The sequence below is a fragment of the Diabrotica undecimpunctata genome, chromosome 6 (genome assembly GCF_040954645.1).
Source record: "Diabrotica undecimpunctata isolate CICGRU chromosome 6, icDiaUnde3, whole genome shotgun sequence".
NCBI lineage: Eukaryota > Metazoa > Arthropoda > Insecta > Coleoptera > Chrysomelidae > Diabrotica > Diabrotica undecimpunctata.
Genome location: NC_092808.1, coordinates 42,939,775 through 42,961,324, shown reverse-complemented (window position 1 = coordinate 42,961,324; position 21,550 = coordinate 42,939,775). Strand labels below are relative to the sequence as shown.

Below are 21,550 nucleotides of genomic sequence, written 5' to 3'. Positions count from 1 at the left end.
TTTCTTTTAACTACATTTTATAAACGTTTGTTGGAGACATCAAGAGTTTTCATTATAAATTGTTTACATACTCCAAAACCATCCAGATCATAAACATATGACACTTCTTAGTTGCTAACTGCATTTAATTTTTTTCTTTTTATAGGCTCAGTCTATGAGCTCTAAGTCAGCTCGACTGCTGTTTTGAGATTTCAGTGCCCAATGCTCAATACTCTTTCAAGATTGAGTCTTTGTTCTTGTAAAATATTATTGGTACATTTATTCCTACAATGATGATTTTCAAGTTCTCGTAACTTTTTTGCTTCATGAGTTTTGTCTTTTTGATCCATTTAAGCTTATCTGAATTTCTTGCTATTTTAGCTTTATTTGTTTTCCACTTATCTGGCCTCTGAATCCGAAACGAACTCTTCTTAAAAATACTGTAGTTTATAATAACGTAAAACGCTGCAGTTTTCATTAGAGTACAAATTAACGACAAAATAAATACACGACAAAATAATATTGCTTTAGAGGAGCTATACCACTACCCATCCAATATGATAACAAACTCCACTAACAGTCTGACACGGTGGAAAAGGGTTACAAGTGCACTTGTATCTCTTCTCTTAGTTGCCCTATTCATAGTTGGCTTGGAGGCTGAGCAACTTGCCGCTAGAATGCAGCACCTGTTAGACTTATCGCTTAGATCTCTTTACCTGCAAATAGAATGAAAGATTGCCAGTTCAACCATGCAGTTTTCTCCATATTTACAAATATGTCACTTATAATATGTTGTTTTCGGCCCACTTATTTTAAAATATTTGGAACATTTTTAGTTATACCGGAAGTTGACTAAAATTTCCTTATTTTAAATATAACGCTCGATATATTATTATCCAAAAAGGGCAAAAGGGTGAACCAAGAGCGTGGTTTGATGAAGAATGCAAGGCCAAAAACATGGAACAGAAATAAGCTCGGACGACATAAATAAAAATTGTAACAAATAAGAAGCTAAATGAACACAAAAATAAAAAAAAAACAGGGGAAGTGGCAAAACTGTATAAAAAGAAAAACTCCAACAAACTTTAGAGATGTAAAAATAAAACACTGAAAACTTTGTTTTCAAAACTTCCACAAAATTTATTTTAAATTCTTATCACTACAGCTGTTTCGGCTGATTGCCTTTCTCAAGTGATCTGTTTTTGGCATGGGTTTACACTTTATAGTCTCTAATGAAATAGGTTGAGGAGGGGAGAACTGTTTGTCTCAAGCTGGTCATTCAGAATTATATCTGTGTTTTTTAATTTGTTGATTTCCATAGATTCTAATAAAGATAGCTTAAGGCCTTTATTTTGAATGTGTAGAATTTTTAATTCGTCATTAAAAGAATGATTATGATCTAGAAGGTGAAGTGCGTATGTAGAATCTGTTTTTCTATTATTGAAAGCCCTTTTATGTTTTGCTATTCGTTTATTAAAATTTCTACCTGTTTGACCAACGTAAGTTTTTTGGCAGTCGCCCCATTTAAGTTTGTACACACCACTGTGTAAGTGTTTTTTATGTTGGCTCTTGTTGTTTTTAATATATTTGCCTAGGTTGTTATTTGTTCTAAAAGCTGGTGTTATTCCTTTCTTTTTTATGTGTTTGGCTATTTTTGTTGATATTTTGCCTGTATATGTGATCGAGCAGAAGGTACTGGGTTTTTTCTCTGGTGGTGGAAATACTAAGTTCAGGGCTTTCTTGTGTAGTTTTTGATTTAACATTTTATTAATTGTTTGTTCGTTGTATCCATTGTTTACTGCTATTTGCTTAATGATATTTAATTGTCTCAAAATTGTATTTTGACATAGGAATTGCTGTTAATCTATGTAACATACTATGATAGGCTGCCAGTTTATGTTGTGTGGATGATGAATTGTGAATAGTCGTGTCAGTATGGGTAGGTTTATGAAATATGGAGAAGTCATGTTTGTTTTTAAGTCTGGTAATTTTTAAATCTGAAAAATTTATGGATTGATTTTGTTCTGTTTCTATTGTAAATTCAATATGACTATGAAGAGAATTAATATACGATAAAAATTGGTCGAGTTGCCTGTTAGTTACTGTGAAACATACCAGTACGTCGTCTACATATCTCCACCAATATAAAAACTGTTTGAATATGGGATGTTTTAAAATCTTTGTCTCTAGATGATCCATAAAAATATCTGAGAGCAATGGGCTTGGAGGATTGCCCATTATAAGTCCTGCACTGTTATTTGTATATAATTCATTATTAAATTCAAAGTAGTCCTGGTTTATGAAAACTTCAAGAAGATGTAAAATTTCAGATGTAATGATTGGATTTGTACTATTTTGGTCTAAAAGGTTTTTTACTAGAATAAAAGTTTCTGTAGTATTTCCACCACCAGAGAAAAAACCCAGTACCTTCTGCTCGATCACATATACAGACAAAATATCAACAAAAATAGCCAAACACATAAAAAAGAAAGGAATACCACCAGCTTTCAGAACAAATAACAACCAACAAGAGCCAACATAAAAAACACTTACACAGTGGTGTGTACAAACTTAAATGTGGCGACTGCCCAAAAACTTACATTGGTCAAACAGGTAGAAATTTTAATAAACGAATAGCAGAACATAAAAGGGCTTTCAATAATAGAAAAACAGATTATACATACGCACTTCACCTTCTAGATCATAATCATTCTTTTAATGACGAATTTAAAATTCTACACATTCAAAATAAAGGCCTGAAGCTATCTTTGTTAGAATCTATGGAAATCAACAAATTAAAAAACACAGATATAATTCTGAATGACCAGCTTGAGACAAACAGTTCTCCCCTCCTCAACCTATTTCATTAGAGACTATAAAGTGTAAACCCATGCCAAAAACAGATCACTTGAGAAAGGCAATCAGCCGAAACAGCTGTAGTGATAAGAATTTAAAATAAATTTTGTAGAAGTTTTGAAAACAAAGTTTTCAGTGTTTTATTGTTACATAAAATGAATTTCCATCAAGTAACGGTCGAATCCATCAACTTTAGAGATATTTAAAAAACAATGTGACAGTAATAAATCAACAACAGTGACATAAAATTAGTAAAGAAAACCAGAGAAAGCTCTTCTCTTACTTATATAAAATTAAACAATGCATGAATATATTGAAGATGATAGATGATAAGAGATGAAAAAGACAAATAAAGAAACGCTATCACATACAAGGAAATTATTAAACGAATGACATGTTAAAATTATAATATAGTTCGGAAACATATTGATTACAGTATTGTCCACAAAAGTTTGCGCAGAGAAGTCAGAAGTAATAAAACATACCTGGAAACTAATATAAATTTATATCACAATCCTGTAGTAGACAAGATAAAAATCAAACTAAAAGCTCAGAAAAAACAAATTGTAAAACAAAACCAGATATAAACAATTTACGAGACCCAAAGACAGTTGGTAAACCGTATACAGGAGACAAAAGACTTTATTTGAGTGTAGTATACGCCACAAAAATCCCGGTCTAACTCAAAAAACCCTACTACTCAAAACTGTTTCACAGAGAACTTGTCAAATCTCTTCATAAATAAGCCAAGAACGGCCAAATCTTTCTACGCAAGGATTAGAAGCTATTTAAATCAATTAAACTATACGTTCCCAGAACGCTTTCACCCCGAATCGTCCTCAATTCCTCCATGGTAAATAAAGAGTTCTCAGTGCCTAACCTGCCTTAAAAACCGTATATACTTAAACCGTAACATTTCTTTTAATTTTCATCCAAATGCATGTTGGCTGTGCTCGTATAATGGATGACAGGCTTTCTACATGAATAGGTGTATACAATACACCAACATTTTTCAATATGATCCATGATTTTTACAACGATAAAAAAACACGTCACTGGTAATACAATATAGTTATTCTTCAGTACCAATTTCTAGTTAATTTAAAGTGTAACAAAATGGCAGGTATCGATTTCTAAGGCCATTTTGATACTCTGAAATTTTAAGCTTTTTTTGTTACTCCAAAACAATAAGCAAAAACTTTCAGAAGTTTCTTTTCTACTATAGAAAAATAACCCGGAAAAATATTTTAGAGTATAATAAGAAACTTGCTAGAGGTATTTTACGTGTTTTGCTTGCATAATGTTTAATATTTTTGTTTCGTTTTACGTAATTTTTCTTGTTGGTACACCGTAAAATTTTACATCTTACAAATGTTTATTATAGATACCTATAAAACTAGCAAAATACATTTTTGTAAATACCGATATATTTACTATATCAATATTATTGTTTTGTTACGAAACGTACATATTTGTTCTACATGTATCTAGAAGTTTTGCTCACAACATGCACTTTGTTGATGGAAAACAGTAAGAAAATATTAGAAAAAATGACAAACAAAATCATTTATAACCAATTGAGCAAAACTGGGGTAAAGAATACTGGAATAAAATAAACTTGCACATACTAGTATTAGTGTTCGAAAATTAAAAATACAGGTTACATTTCTAGAAAAAAACTCGGCTTTTCCAGCCGAGAAATAGAATAATTTACCCTTTTCAAAGATTACAAAAATACTAAACAGATGGTCATGTTCTGACTTTGTAGACGTCGAAAAGGCCTTTGACAAAGTAAACCAACTCTTCATTCATATAGATTTCTAAATAAACTCTTAGATTTTTTGTTAGGCTGAGATACATTTTAGATGTCATTATTTTTGAGGAGTACTATAAGTTCTTGTTTTTTTTTTGTGTTTTCAAATTTGTGAAGCAGTTTATTTTAAAGCATTTTTAATTTAGTAAAAGTATTCTTGACACTAATTGTTATTTTTCCTATTATATCAGCAGTGAAATATAATATCTATACAGCGTCTACCTTGATATTTAAAAAGGAGCGTTTGTTTTTCGTACGATGCTCTTTAAATCGATGTTTTACATGCGTTCCGAGAATAGCGCATTTTGCCGTTTAAGATTACTTAGATAGTTGATTGAATAACCGTTAGATTAATTATATAGTATAAAAAATATAAGAAGGTAAATAATTTTTCCTGAGGTACTACTGCATGCAGTTTTCTCTACACAAGCTTTGTAACAATATAATTAAGTTCTTCGGTATACTTGGTTATGTAATAGACATAATGACACTGGGTTATGTCATAATAATTATAAAATGTATTACTTTAACCCTTTCAATCCCAGACGATATTATAATTTGTCCACCTTTAAGTGTCCCACCGGAACACGTAAGTACCACTTTATTTAATTTACATTAACACTACTCTATCTACTAGAGTAGTAATCGACTAGCTTTAAAGACCAGTTTACACGGGTAGAGTAATGATGCAAGTACTTGGTAGAGTAGAGTAACTCTACCCGTAAAAACGCTCAGCGCAGTAGAGTAGCAAGTAGAGTGCATAGTACGTGGTAGAGTAGAGTGACTAGCAACATGTGGCAAAGTAACTCTACTCTACTACCACCAACACCGCCAAAATATCCACTCGCCTGCGCACTCTACCCATGGAACGCGGTCAATTCTGGTAGAGTAGAGTAGGTAGGAGAGTGCATAGGGACGCTGTCATTCCGTCTGGAGTGTTTTTCGTAAATAGTGAAAATGAAGTTCACCGAAGATGAACTTCATTTCACTTTCACTTTAAAACTTGTAGAGAGTCGACTCTACTCGGGTAAACAAGTCTTAAGTAATTATTTCCCTGCGGTACATCTAAGTCTAGCCTTGTTCAACGCGATATCATTGGTTGTAGCAATTTGCAGTGCTAATTCTTTATTTGTTTGTATCAAAGTGTATTTTTTTATTGTTGAAATAACGTCTACAGTGTTTTGTTTATAAAACAAAGCAGGGTAAGTTTTTTGTTTAACTATTTAATGTTTTTAAATGGTCTAAAATCTGATATTTGTTTCATTGGTACTTGAGAGTACCGTTGGGCATAATTGTAATATATTTTTTTTATTTCAGACATTGTCCACAGTGATGAAAAAAAAAAGGTTTGGCTGATGCCAAATTGTTAGAACTTATAGAGTATGTTGATTTTGATAAATTTTTGCCTTCATTAGATAATCCAGTAGATACTGATGTTAAATCAGATGTGGACGATGGGCTGTATATTTCGACTGATAAAATAGATTTACCAATAAATCGAGAGGAAGAGGCAAATAATGAAGACCCTAAATTAGTTTCTGATGACCAATCTAACGAACGGCAAATTCAGGAACCTAATGAACAAGATCAAGAGCCTGATAACTACATGGAACCTGAATGCTCAGAAAGAAAATGGAGTAAATTGGAAAAAACCACAGAAATTCCTCAATATACAGAAGCTGCCTGCATTTGGGAAGAAGTTCATTTTAAAGAATGTGAGACTGCTTTAGAAATTTTTGTTAAGCTTTTATATAAAAGCATAGAAGATATAACTTATTAGAGTAACATTTATTACACATTTAGTTTAGTATCTGTAACCAACTGCTCATCTTAAATTTATTTTGTAATTCTGGTTGTTAAAAAATTTTTTCAAATTTTGTTATATAAAAATTATTTCAATTAATTTGACTGTCACACTTAAAAAATTTTAAAGTTAAATTTAATTCAGCAAGTGATTGTTAAAAGTATGCCAATATTATACACATTAGCTTACATTTTCAATTTCTTTTAATTGTTTAACTACTAAGGTCTGTTAGCTTCAAAAACTTAGTTTTTAGAAGAAGAAGAATAACTGTCACACTTTAACCTACATTATCTTGTCAAATTTACCTCTTAAAATACTAGTAGACAACAAAAAACCCAATTCCTCTCCTAATAAATAATGTAGTGGCTATAAGCCCCCTTTTTTAAAGCTATAAGCCCCCTTTTTTAAAGTTTTATGTTTGTTTTGTCCTGTTAATTTATCCTGTTTGTCCCTAATTGTGTTTTAATTTAATATTTTAACATTTGACATCACAATTCTCTGCCTAGCAGAAATTAAATGCTTTCAATCAAAAGTTGATAATTACAAGTCAAAGAAATTGCACACCCACAAAATAGTAAAAGTACTTTCATTCATTGCCATATAACTGTCCTCTTTTTTTATAAAATTTTCAATCATTTAACACACATTTCAAAATATATCTCTTCAATAAATATAAATAACTTTAATAATTTAAATAATATAAAACATCACATTTTCTTTCAACAAACAATAACCTTACTCCTATATCATCTGTTAACATCCCTCCCTTCAAGAAACTTCCTCCTAAGTTGTTAGATAGTTACAACATTAACCGAAGATCACTCATTATCAGTAATACGGGATAGTTTGAACTATAAATCACCAATCACTATATAATAACTCTTGTACCGGAATGTAAGTAGTATTTTGATTATTTTACAGCACCATAATATGGGCTTTTTATAATTTCAGCATTTAATTTACTTTGTACCACTGACCTGATGATGCTTTGCAAATTTTAGAAAGCGAAACCGGTCGTCTTAGGTAGTAAAATTAAACTGATTGTGAGTAAGTCTAATTTATTTCTTTTTTATCTCTTTTATTAGAGTAACCTTTATGCCACACAAAAGAAAAAACAACTGAATATGTCCAAGGAAGAACTCTTAGCATTTATCCGGATAAACTTTTTTATGGGCTATCATATAATTCCCGGAGCTCGAAAATATTTTTCAAGTAAAGAAGATCTATATGTTTCATTTGTTGCAGAAACTATACCAAGGAATAGGTTTCAGACCATTTTAAGATTTTTGCTTGTAAAAGACAACTCGCTAATACCAAAAAGTAATACTGATCGCTTATACAAATTTGAACCTGTGCTGGATTGTCTAAATTCTCGATTTGGTAATTATTGTGGTGGACAGAAAATGTTTGTCGACGAGTCAATTGTAAAATTTAAAAGCCGATCATCTATTACAATATATAACAAGATGAAATAAATAACAAGAGGGTATAAGCTGTAGGGTTACTCTGAAGTGAATGACTTTGTAACAAAATTTTATGAATATCGAGGCAAAAACGAAAAAATTCAAGAGAAATGCTCCAAATATAATTGAAGTAAACGAGTTGTTTTATCTTTAACAGAAGCAGACTGGGGAAAAAATGAAATTATTATTTTTTTGATAACTTTTACACCACTATATAACTACTGAACTACTGGAAAAACTGAAAGCTGAAAGTACTTTAGCCTGTGGTAAGATCCGATCTAATAGAATCTTTTTAACAACCTGTTAGAAGATAAAAAACTTACTAGATGTGACTTTGACTACTGTATTTCTAATACAGGGATTTATTTTTTAAGTAGACGGATAATCGCATAGTCACCACTACTTCCAACTTTCACATCAGTGGCCAAAATATCAACACCACAGCACCCTAAATAATAAAAGATTATAACGAATCTATTGGCGGTGTAGACCATTACGACCAACTACGGCAAAGTTACGGTTTGGACAGAAGATCTAACAAATGGTGGCATCGACTTTTTTGGGGATGCCTAAAAATAAACTTTGTAAATAGTTTCGTTGTAGCTAAAAAAGTATTAGAGACACCTCCAAAAAATTTTAAGACTTTAAGAGAAAAAAAAATCGTTTTAGCATTTCTTCGGAAATAAAATTGTCCAATAGAGGTAACCACTGGTCAAAATTTGTTAATCGAAGAGAAAAATGTGAAGTTTGTAGCATGAAAAAAATTCAATCTAATCCGAAGTCAATTTGCTCTTTATGTAAAATTTTTTCTATGTATTAATCAAAATAAAAACTGTTTTATAAAATATCATGAGAAAATAATTGAAATATATAGTTACTATAATATAACTTAATATTTTTTCCACTCTGAATTTATCCCAGCGGTACTTTTCCGTACCATACTGTTTTAGTAACAACACAACATTAATTATGGAAACTAATTTGTTTAAAATTTATTAAAAAATTTTTTTAGGACTCTATTCATTAAAAAAGTATTATCTTTATTATATCACGATCTGGAATATATAGGATAGCTCCTGTTACTGGTACTTCTAAGTTCCTCTGGGACTAATTAACCATTTCCTTCTGGGAAACAGTTAACTATATAACTAAAAGGTCATTTGACCTTGTTATGTGGCTAGTTTTTACTACTATACTGCCGTGATAAGGTAAAGAGCAGTAAGTACCAAAACAATGGTTTTGAGCTGTTTGTAATTTAGGATTATTTCTTCCACACTATTTATTATTTATTTAATTTTAAGCAGAAAAACGTTAAAACACATTAAAAAATATATCTTAATTTTTGACAAACAAAACAATTGTGTTACTTGGTTTTTAGCTGAAAATTCAGCAGTTACTGCTGATTACCATAATAATCAAGTTGTTTTCTTAAGCAGTAAAAATGTAGAATATTCAGCTGTATGTAAATATGGGTTTAGAAAATAAAACAAAAATACAGAATAAAGCGGTAGTATAATCAAATTAAAAATGAAATGTAATTCACATTAATGGAAAAGAAAAAAATTGTAATTAATTACATAATATTGAAAAAACTATTCGAAATTTATTAAGTCTTCTACATCATCTTCTTTTAATGAATGCCAAAAATGCCGTCTGTTTTGAGGCATGAGGGGGCACAGTTGTGAAATTATACCTTGTTTCTTTTGCGTAGGGATACCTCTACAACTATCGCGTAGTTTACTAGGAATTTCTGGTTTAAAATTTTCTTTAAAAAAATTATATTCTTTAAAGTTTTCGTCGTTAATATTATTTTTATAAAAAATATATCGCAAAGCAAAGGTCTATCCGTTTTTTTTTATTTGGCTTTTGAATCTCCAGATTTTTAATTTAAAACATCTTCGTTTTTCAAACAAATTACGTTCATTTTTGTTTTTCATTTTAACTTTCTATAGCCTTAATAAAATCGTTGAAATCGTAAATATTTTCTTCATTTGTGATCTTCATGCTCTGTTCCACACCGTGATGAACTGAATCCGCACTCATGAAGGTGTGGCCTGTCTCAAAATATTTTAGGGTAATTTGAGAGGTGGCAATCATTTTTGTATTTTTTACCATTGTGACAAACATCGTAAATAAGCAACAATTTTTATTTTGGGCTGAGCAATTGTCTGTCCAATACAATACTTTAACGGCGTCTCTTTCTTCAACTAAAGCTCTACAATATGCAGATGCAACTTCCGCTGCCTTTCTTCCAGCCACTTCTTTCGTCATGCCACAAGACCGATATGCTTTTTTACCGCTTCTACTCTTCATGTCTGCCATTAATGCAAAGGTTAGATGAAAAGCCACAAGCCGTCTTGTAAAAAATATCTTCTGGCTTCCGGGAATCCTTGGTAGCGTTATACCTTTCTGTAAGTCTACACTCCTTATTATTTCAGTTTCCACTTTTTCCTGTACTACATCCTTTTTGTATTCAACTTTTTCTCTTTTAGCATTTCAGAGTGCTGTAGTCATTTCATAAAAGATGTACAAGATGCTTGAAACTTAATAATTGCAGACTCAAGAGACAGGAGACTTAGTTTAGAACCAGCTGTTGTATTAATAATATTTGTTCGGTGAATTATTTCATCTTCATTAGAACCTTCCACAATTTCAACAACATTTTCACCTGTTATGTATATTGCCTCATTATGAGATTTTACATGCTAAACATGCAACATACAGTAGTCGCACTCCTCATTTCCTAATTTTGTAAAGCTAATATCCATGTCAGACACCATTCCGGTAGGTGTAATAGCTAACTTTATTTTCCGAATATTTCTAAAGGTAATCAGCATGCATACTTTGAATTGTGATATCGTTAGATAGATACAAACAGTTAGGAGCATGTTCACTTTGGTAGTGACTTATACATGGATGAAAAGATGAAATATGATGTACCAAAATTTGATGATTGCATTTGTTAGACTGTGCTGCTGATTCCCGTCTATCTTTATTTGGGGTTATTGATTCCGGTCCTGAATTGCGTAACATCGTTGTTATAAACTTATCGTTTTTTTTTTTCGTCATAGCCAAGAGTTCTTAAAAATAGTTTTTTACATATGCTCTGTGCATGTGCGTTTTCATCTGGTAACGTGTAGATTAAAGTTCTACTTCTCTTTCTTACTTCCATCTTAGTTGTTCCACGGGCTTTATCTTTTTGAATAATACAACCATGTATCCAAGCTCTTCTTGCATTGTAATCCATTTTATAGAATTCATTCCAAATGGCTACTCTTCTTTCCTCTTTTATTTTTTCTACACATCTCTTCTTGCATACACATGGACTCTTTAACTAATGATTTTTCTTATCTCTTTCTCTCCTTTCTGAATGTCTTTTTACTCATTTCCTTTTTCAGGTACGAACTTCACCTATGTTTTCAGTTTCATTACCTTCAGTAATATTATTGTCTTCTAAACTATCAGTCTCAGGGAGATAATTTGGATCATCAATTGAATTGTCGGAGTATCCACTAGTTTCATCTAGTATTTTTCTGTTGTCTTGTGTCTTGTTAACCGATGAATCAGGTGTTGAAAGGTCTAAAATATGAAAGTTATGTAGAGTTAAATCCGAATTTATTAAAAAACCAATGACTTACCTTCTTGCTCTGATGCTTCTGGCTCATACGTCTTAAAAACGGGCAGTTGCGCTTCAGTAGTCATAGTAATTTCTTCGTCGCTTTGTTTTTCGATAGCCGATACTGATAAGTTTAATGCTGACAGGTCTAAAATATGAAAGATATTTATAATTAAATTGGCAGTATTTCACGAAAAAAATCAAGTCAATATTTTTATTTAGTTCAAATTTGTTTAATAATTTTAATAATAATAATAATAATAATATTAATTGCTTGAAAAAACATCAAACATCAAGAGTAGAAAAAAACTGACTAATAAATAAAATACAATTAACAAAGAATTAGAGACAACTAGATATTAGACAAAAGTAAAAAAGAACAATACAATATACAACGTCATTATTAAACAACAAAATAAAACTATAAATATAATAAAAATTGGCACTGTAGCAAAAACTGGTGTAGACATATTACTCGTTTATAACAAAAAAGCGTTAATTTTAAAAACATAGTACCTACCGTCTTGAGCTGATACTTCTGCTTGTGTCACCAAGGACACTAAATATTTACCCCGTGAGGTAAACATATGTTATTAAAACAGTTGGTGCACTCCACACAATACAACACCCTACATACACTCCAAACGGTAGACTAAACAAGTCTAAGTACGGTCTGAAACTGCAAATTAAACTTCCTGCGTTATGCCATGTGTTTATTTTAACGGATATTAAATCAGGTGATGTTTAAGCAAATGGCAGTATCTGAGAAGATACTGCCTTATGTCATGATATTATAATACAAACTTGAAATACAAATGTGAAGGAAAATAGCAGTATCTACTTTATTAAGTAGATACTGCCGTTTACATTCACATTAAAAATTGTGTTCTAGGTCTCTGTGGAGGCAAACAGCAGTAATTAGTTATTACGTTAGATACTGTCTGTTACCATTACTTGAGAGATACTTTGTTAGTTACTGCTTTTTTCCATTGTTATTTCTGGTGTAAGTTGAATATCAATGTGCATTAAACCCTTTGTAAAAGTAAGAGCAGTTACTACTTAGGTAGGCTACATTAAAATCTCATTTTTGGTAAAAATGTCTCTTACTACCTTTTACCTTAAGACAGCAGTATATAGACGTTAGTATTTATTATATGTTTAACTTAACCGTCAAAATGTTACCCGCTTATTTTAATTTTTAACGCGGTAATACTTATTTCTAGAATTTTCACTGATAATGATCTAATAGGACTAAAAACGTTCTAAACATGTATAAATCCATTTTAAATAATTTTAAAATTTTTTAGTAAAGTTATACCATTTTAAACAAGAAGTTTTTACTTTATAGTAAGTTTTTTCAAACTATAGTATACAGCTAACCACTGGGATTTTATTTATTTTAAAATTAAAATATTAGGTTAACTTTAGCGGTACCACAGACTAATATACTAAGCATACGCGTAAAATTAAGGACAACAGTTAAATTTTTGACATACATTAATTTTTTGCACACCCACCCCTGAACAACTAAAAATTATTATTCCGTACAGGATTAGTTGCGGTCCTTCATCCAAATTAGCTAGCCCGGTTTTCTTGGAATCGGTCTAAGCTTTAATAAAGTCAATTAAAGTTTTGAGATCTATTTAAATAATCTAGACTGTAAGTTTGAGGCGCACAATGAAGTCTAAATTGCCATCACTAATTGTAAAGTTCGGATTAAAACTATTATGCTAGAAGCTGGTCGGTGTTTCAAAATCTAGAATAAATAATAAGCTGGATTATACTCTGTAAGTTGTAAACTGCTTTAATCATTGCCAATAAACGTTAAAGGAATTTTATATAATTAGTAAATTAAATAGATTAAAGAAGTTTATTATGTTATTTTATATATAATTTTTTAATGTTAGTATATTTCCATTATCAGTAAATGCATAAACAAACAAAATATGGTATACTGACGTATGTAAGAGATATAATATTATGCTATCATTTGACTTCTATTTGCCTGCATAATCTCACTACTTTAATTCGCATAATTTTCTTCAGAAAATCCAAGTTTAAGCTTCGTGGGTAAAAAATTAAATTAAATGTTTGAATTTAATCCAGTCGTCAGAGATTTGACCCCTACAAATCATACAAACAAGCTGAATTTTGCCAAGAATATCAATTTTGAGACCCCAAAAAAATGCAAAAAGATTAAGCGCTTTTACCCTCTGGCTTCCTAAAAACCCCCCTCGAAGTGGGTTAAAATCGCAAAAAAATAATCAATTTACGAAGAATAAGTACGCCGAAGAAACAAATATTTGAACAAAATTGAGATAATTTTGAACAAAAATGTTTAGTAAGATTTTTCGTGTAGAATAAACCGTTCTCTCAGAAATAACGCTCGAAGAGACCGGCGATTTTGATTGTCAGTTGCGTGCGCGAAATCAACGTTAAATAAAATTTGTTTCAACTCGACAGTAAGAATTGAATATCTTTTGATCAAAGTGTTCCACCGACAAAAATCAAAATGCGTTATAAAGGTAAAAAGTGCAGCTTTCGTATGTATTTTTTGTCTGTTGTCGCAAATAAAGTAAATTTATTTGCGGCAACACACAGTGTCAGTAAAAGAGATAATTGTATTGATGTCATGAAAATCATGGAAAATGGCAAAGATCGCACCGCGGTTATTTATTTAACACAATTATAAAAAATGAGTTTATTTGCGGTAGAATACAAAAATTGCAGACAAAAGCTGTATACTTTTTGTTTAAAACACATCTTGATTTTTGTCGATAGGACACTCTGATCAAAAGATATCGAATTTTTACCTTCGAGATGATACAAACTTCCATGAACTTGATTTCGCGCACGTAACTGACATTAAAATCGCCGATCGCTCAAGCCTTGTTTCTGAGAGAACGATTCATTTTACACAAAAAATGCTAATTAAAGTTGTTGTTCAAAATTATATTAGCTAGATGTTTTGTTTAAAATATTTTTTTCTATTGCTTACAGATTCTTGGCAAATAGATTTTTTCCCGCCTCTCTGAGGAGGGTTTTATAGGAAAACCTGGGGGAGTAAAAGTAGTAAACTTTTTGCAGCTTTTTAAGAATTCTAAAATTTTTAGTCTCGGCAAAATTAAGCTTGTCCGAATAATTTTTTGAGGTTCAGTGGCATTTTCGTCACTGACGACGACTGACGACTGGAGTAATTTAACATAAAATAATCTAAAAGGTATTTCGGTGGAAATCTATTTGGCAAAATAAGTTTGTATATAGCAATAATAATTAAATGTTTCTGATTAAACGTTTTTTAATAATAGATTTATACAGGGTTGAGACAAAGTACGGAACCAAAGTATGGCAGAAGTCTTTAGGATTCACAGTATGCGAGATACAATTTTTCGTTCGCCACTCACACCATTTTTGGACAATTTCCCTTATTTTTTCTAATGACAATAAAAATGCAAACGTGTGCGTTAAATGTCTTTTTTTTGTAATAAAACAATATTAAAGAAATTAACGAATACGATATAGTTGGTATATAACTGTTGCCAAACCAATTCACAAAAATAGGTTGTAAAAAATTAAAAATGGTTCATTTATGTAAAAAAAAAAAAATACAATCAGTTATGAGGATCGTGTTAGAAATCATGAAAAAATTTGTAATATATTTAATGACTTGCATTCAGAAGAACATCCCATACCTCCTGTTTAACGGTTAATAAACCATTGTAACGTTTTAAGGCAACTAGGATGATCAATAATTTGCAAAAAACTGGATAAACGAGAGTTTCAACGAACGAATTTATTAGACAAAACATTGCAATTAATTTATAATCACATCAAACTTTTAGAATAAATTTAGCATTAAACCACAATATAAGTCGACTTTCTGTAAAAAAAATTTAAAAATTAAAAACTATTAGCTCTATATAAGATACAAGTATTTTAAGAATTATCCGACGATGATTTTGACCGATAGATAGAGTTTTGCGAGCGACTGATGGACATTTGCAATGAAGACGAACATTTTTCAGCTTTTTCTTCCGAGGGTGCCTATCTTTTAGTGATGTTGGCGATTACATTGACCCGTCAGGATAAAAGTCTGCGTCCAGAGCATCTCTTGTCCTCAATTTGACCGAAATAAGCCAATTTTTGGTTTATTTACGGTGTTAATAATTTCTTTGTCTTTTCTTAGCCTCTGAAGAACAGTTATGTGAGTTGTTTGATGTAGCTTATGTTGTGTTGTGTAGCTAATTTTGCAGCGAATGTAGTGTTTTCCAATGAGATCAATGTTTTCCAAGTTTTTGTTTAAATGGAACAGTTAACCACCATAACCTTAGGTCAAAAATATGCTTATACATAGGTCCATTTTTATAGACTAAAACTTAACTGACGACATGTATTTATATTTACTAAATAACCAAATTATATTATAAATTTGTTGGTTTAAACAAGGCTGATCACTTCCCCACTATTATCGACGAGTTAGAGATTTGTTGAATTCGAATTTTCCAAATCGATGTATTGGCCATAGCGAATTCATAGAGTTCTATGGACATTAACCCATTAGATTATATTTTGGGTTATCTTAGATTACATATGTACATTAGGTGACCAACATGCTTAAAAGATTTAAGACGAAGAATTATTATTTACCCAAGATATCTATTACGTCGCAGTGTGGAAAGATTTTCAATCGATCCCTTAGAACTCTAAAATACACAATGTACAAGATGATAATTTTTATCCAAATTACAAAAAAGTTACGAAAAAATGAATGAAAAAAAAATGTAGATAATTTGCAGCAAGATAAAAAAATGGAAAAAGGTGACTGGTGTCTTTTATAATAGAAAGATTCTAACAAAACCAAAGCAATATTTGAACACTGTCATCAGATCAGTTATGTATGTACTACATTGAATATTATGCATCTCAAAAAACGAATAATTTCGCAGAAATAGGAGTACTTCATGGGGGTAGTCATAAAAAATCGGTTGCCTGTAAAGTCGGTTTTACGCGCGAAGATTTTACGTGACAACGTATTTTTCTCCGTAGAATATTTATTGATATGAATATTATTAAATTGCACAATAGGACCAAGGAATTGAATGAAAATAAGAATTGCATTACCGATTTATTAGGTATTTTATATATTATTTATAAAATCCACAAGGAAAATAATTCCTGTAGCTGGCTGTATACCACGTATAACAAAAGAGGTTAGTCTTTGTATGTGGGTATATATTTTATTTTATAAAAACCCTTAAAAGGGCAACATTAAAAGCACGAACGTTTTCGGAACAACTGTTCCATCATCAGGTTAAAATACAGGTTACCATGCCTGAGCCACCAAAATATTTGGGTAAAAATCATTTCATTTTAAAGAGTTTTTACCCAAATATTTTGGTGGCTCAGGCATGGTAACCTGTATTTTAACCTGATGATGGAATAGTTGTTCCGAAAACGTTCGTGCTTTTAATGTTGCCCTTTTAAGGGTTTTTATAAAATAAAATATATACCCACATACAAAGACTAACCTCTTTTATATTATTTATATTTTATATATTATATTTTTATATATTATTTTATATATTATTTATTTTATATTATATTATTGATCTTATTATTTTCTACAAAATTTATTTGAAAATTTTTTCGATATATCAATTAGTTGCGGAGATATCGATCATTGAAGTTATTGTTTGCTACCAGTATTTTATATATTTATTTTTTTCAGTTATAAAAAATTACTATTTCCAATTGTGTCTACCAAATATGGTCACATGTATTTGCCTACATATTAAATAATAATAAGTACAGATAATGTTATGTGACGTTCACTTCTGATTATATATATTTTAATATTTTTAATTTTAAAGAATCAATTTGAAAATCAAAACACTTATTCAGATCGAAGGTTCAAATTTTTGCTAAATAAATTTGAAATTAATTAAAATTTGTAAATGTAAATGGTAAAGTTGAAAATTAAAACATTTACTAAAATTGAAATTTGAAATTCTTGCTAAACACAGTTAAATTCTAACTCCGCGCGTGGTGATTGGTCGGTTTAGTTCGTTTGTTTGGTCGCCCTGTTTTGACAGGTTAGAAGTTATAATTTGTTATTTTAAATGTTTGACTAGCAATACGCGCTGTTTCTTCTCAATCGACTGAATTACGATTGATTGCAGAGTGATTTAAACTAATAATTTACTTAACACTATCAACATTTGTCAATAGTATGACATAACCTATAAACTCAGTTTCTCAACTTTTGTGTCAATCTAACAATTAATCAATCAATCATAGTTTACGATAATGAAATATTAGTGTACAATTATTTACCTTTATTGTTGTAGTTGTTGTAAATGACGAATCTAAGCACTCCACATTTTCACTACAGACACAGCTGACGATACTTTCAACGATTTTCAACTTTATCGATTCAACGCGCCTAATTCTCTAGTGCCGCGCGCAGCGGACCGATCATGTTTGAGTGGGAGAGAGACGCAAGGCATTCGCCGGTCCGGCGGCCTCTCTCTCGTTCGGCGACTCACTGTAACAGACGTGAGCGGGCGTTACACTTTTTCTTAAATGACTCCGAGCCACAACCTAATTTAAGACGTTGTCACGTCAAAAAAAGATTAATTTTAACAATATTATATAAGGGGTTTAGCACAAATTGGTACCAAAAGAAGGAAGTATAAGTTAAATGGTCTATTTATGTTCAGTAAGAAATGATAATTAATCACTTAATATGACGAATCGTCCTATTAGTTCCTAGATGGAGTTATAGAAAGACTGAAAAATACTTTATGGGAGACGTTTAGACACGACGCGAAGATATTAAGTCTGCGAAGATATTATTGAAGACTCAAAAAGTGAATCGTCCTACGCTAACCTGGAACTTTCTCAGGAAAACAATAAAATAGTGGATTACTCATCAGGTAATAGTGAACTGTATATACCGGAATCTTTAGACTCACACTCTTCTGCTGAATCGTCAATTTGATTGGCTCACGTCGCAAAAGTTTAAAAAAATAATGGGCCCGGCACGCAAAAGAAAAACCTTTCCTAAGTAAAAAAATAAATCCAAGAAAAGACCAAGAAATGCATCATATTAAAAAACTAAATTGCAGCCATTTGCCAAAGAAAGGGGAGAAGAATATCGGTCATCAAAAATACTCTATAGTCCATCTAAAAAATCTATATGCGAAGGTACTTTATTCCATGAAAATTGCAGGTATAGCTGATCTGACAAGATTGATATAGAGCAGAGGAAAACAGTGTTGAAGGATTTTTATTTCCTTGATGTAAATAGCAAAAATGCACTGCTCTTCAAAAGTATTGTTCGTAGTAACGTAGTAACTTTGTTACATTGAATGGCTTCAGTGTTCAAGTATACAATGGCTCTTTGTGCTTTATACCAAATTGGAAGAGAAAAGGTCGATGTCATTCTATATGTCGCATCAAAAATGGCGCGACCATACCACCTCCTGATCCGAGAGATAAGCACAACAATCGACCTATGAAAATGAGAGATGATGTTACTGATCGTATCAAAAACCATATAAGTTCTTTCCTGCCAAACAATCGTATTACTCTTGTTCCAAAAATATATACAAAATGTACTTATCGCCTCTGCTAAATGTTGCGAAGGTGCGTCAACTGTATTTGGAAATGTGCAACGAAAGGAGCTTGCCAAATATTTTTAAAGTCAAAAAAACATCCTACAACAAAGTTTTTGTAACGCAGTTTAATTTGTCATTTGCCTACGCAAACGCAGTTTAATTTACTGTAGATTATTTATTAATTATTTATTTACGGTATATTACTGTAGATTACAAACTATGCCACTGCCCAAAATGCCTACATCTAAACCTTTTTATTTAAGACTAATTTGGTTTTATTATCTTGGAATACATGTTGTCAACGGTAAATCAGACAAGGCAGTTTGTTGTACTTGGATGGAGAATGTTGCTGACCGGGGTAGTTGCAAAGTTGTGACTGCATTGCTAAGATTTGTCTAAGTTAACAGTGCTTGTCGTAATAAAAAACATTTAACAGTCTGGTCAGATTCTTGTGCAGGACAGAATAAAAAAAACTTTAACATTAATGCTTTGTACCAGTACATAATAAGACAAGGCTACTTTAGAGTGATAGATCATACATTTCCAGAAGACTATCATTCCTTTTTAGATTCAGACAGAGATTTTGAAAAAATCAAAAAAGCTTTACGAAAGCATGAGACTTTGTATGAACCAGATCAATATCGTAATAAAATATGTACGGCTTCACGTAGTAACACTGTTATCGATATGTCAGGTAATCTTCGCAAAATTAGTGGTATTACAGGTAAACTAAAATTACTTAAAAAAAACGGATGAAAACAAAGAAAAGCTACAGTTTCGAGATGGATCGCAGTCAAATGGATTCGAGTGGAAGAATATAGCTCCCAAGTTTTTAAAGAGTGCTATGAAATGACCCCCTTTAAAAATATCAATCTCCTTAAAAAACATGGATCTTCGTTCAGTTTCGAAGTTGAACGAGTGGAAGGAAACTATGACACAATAAGTGAAGAAAAACGGGCCAATATTAGGGAACACTTAAAGTTTGTCAAACCGGAACATCGCTATTTCTACGACTCAATTTTAACTTCCTAGCTTTATGGGAAAAATGTTTTTAATACATGTATCAAACGCTCTCTATGCCCTGAGTTATATAAAAAAACTCATTCATTCATAAAAAATAAGAATATTTTTATGTTTTCGTAAATTGCGAAGGTTTAATGTTCCTATTTTTCTTGATAAATAAGTGAAATTTTAATATTTTTGTTTTATTTTTTACTTTGATATAAGAAAACCTCAACCTTTTAAAGACTACAATTTCAATAAGATACACGTTTTTATAATCAAAATATTCGAAAGATAGACATAAGATCTTTGAGTGCCGTTTCTGAACATTTTTAGATTTTTTTACTTAACACCTTCATAAACTCACGTCTTCAATTATTATGGTGACTAAAACCTTAGCTTCATTAAAAAGGGCCTAATCTACAAAACTAATCAGAGAAAATTTTTAACGAGGCTCTTTACGGAATAGACGAAGGTATCCTTCTAAATGGTGAAAGAGTAAACAATGTTAGATATGCCGACGACACCATGGTGATAGCAGATAGTTTAGAGGGACTTCAAAGGCTAATGGACAGAATAAACGAGTACAGTCAACAGTACGGACTAACCATTAATACCCACAAAACGAAACAAATGATTATCAGCAAGGAGAATATAAATGGGGCTCATCTATACATTAATGGGACGCAGATAGAGCGAGTAAAACAATATTGCTACCTGGGAACTATTATAAACGAACAGTGGAGCAATGTACAGGAAATAAAGTGCCGCATAGGAAAGGCAAGAACGGTCTTTAACAAAATGAGCGCCATCTTCAAAAGTCACAACATATCCCTAGATACAAAAATGAGACATTTGAGATGCTATGTTTTCTCTGTGTTGTTGTACGGGGCGGAGGCATGGACGCTCACAGACACCACAATTAAAAAACTTGAAGCATTTGAGATGTGGCTTTATAGAAGAATGCTGAGAATATCATGGACAGCAAGGATCACGAACAAGGAAGTTCTAGAAAAAATGAAGAAGGAACCAGAGATTGGGTTTACGATCAAACGCATAAAATTGCAATATCTGGGACACGTTATGAGAAATCAGCACCGTTACTCCCTGCTGCAGTCTATATTGCAAGGTAAAGTCAAAGGTAAGCGAGGACCTGGTAGAAGAAGAATATCATGGCTGCGGAATTTAAGAACATGGTTTAAGAAAACCTCAACGGAGCTGTTTCGAGCCGCAGTGAGCAAGGTCATGATTGCCAATATGATTTCCAACATCCGAAACGGATAGGAACCAGAAGAAGAAGAAGAATCTACAACTATCTTTTAAAATAAACCTCAAGAGGCGACAAGGCAGATGTACCATCAATGTAAACTAAACAGTGGGTTACAAGCAACTCAAAAA

General features: G+C 31.5%; 1 protein-coding gene across 1 annotated transcript in view; it reads right to left on the bottom strand.

Moving 5' to 3' along the window:
- LOC140444316 (nephrin-like) overlaps nt 1-21,550 on the bottom strand; it is a 368,578-nt gene that overhangs the window by 346,447 nt on the left and 581 nt on the right. The window lies entirely within an intron of this gene.